The sequence below is a fragment of the Corvus kubaryi genome, unplaced genomic scaffold (genome assembly GCF_017639235.1).
Source record: "Corvus kubaryi isolate FWS band 111438036 unplaced genomic scaffold, C.kubaryi_AGA036_p1.0 36745, whole genome shotgun sequence".
Taxonomy (NCBI): domain Eukaryota; kingdom Metazoa; phylum Chordata; class Aves; order Passeriformes; family Corvidae; genus Corvus; species Corvus kubaryi.
In genome coordinates, this window is record NW_024580936.1 from 12,515 (window position 1) to 13,121 (window position 607).

The window sequence follows — 607 nt, forward strand, 5'->3', positions numbered from 1 at the left end:
GGGTCAGAGCCAGGCTGGGCACCAGAGCTGTCCCCGTGCCCCACAGCGGGCACAGGGCACGAGGCCCCGGCGGCTTCTCCGCGCTGCGAAACTCCCCAAGGCAAGCGGCGAGGTCAGCAAGGAGAGTGGGCAAGGTGGGGATGTTTTACTGGATGGGGGGTGGTTTGTTATTGATTTCTTACTGATTTGTTACTGATTTGTTATTGAGTTTTTACTCAGTGGGAAGGATTTAGTTAATTTAGTGATTTTTGACTCAATTTTTAATTTTTTAATTGGTTTTTTACTGATTTTTTACTGAGTGGGAATGGTTAGTCAATTTATTGGTTTTTTACTCAATTTTTACTCAGTGGGAAGGATTAGTCAATTTATTCGTTTTTTACTCAATTTGTAATTTTTTAATTGATTTTTTACTAAGTGGGAATGATTGGTCAATTTATTGATTTTTTTACTCAATTTTTACTCAGCGGGAAAGATTAGTCAATTTATTGATTTTTTTACTTTTTTTTTTTTATTTTTTAATTGAGGAAGAAGAAATCCTCTAATCTGGGAGGCTTCAGTGGCTCCTCTGTGCTGATGGAGATCCTAAATCACACAGGGCCCTGCTCCA

The 607-nt window shown here is 39.5% G+C and overlaps 1 protein-coding gene across 6 annotated transcripts in view; it reads right to left on the reverse strand.

Moving 5' to 3' along the window:
- TIA1 (TIA1 cytotoxic granule associated RNA binding protein) overlaps positions 1-607 on the reverse strand; it is an 18,299-nt gene that overhangs the window by 2,382 nt on the left and 15,310 nt on the right. The gene's annotated exons all lie outside the window — the stretch shown is intronic.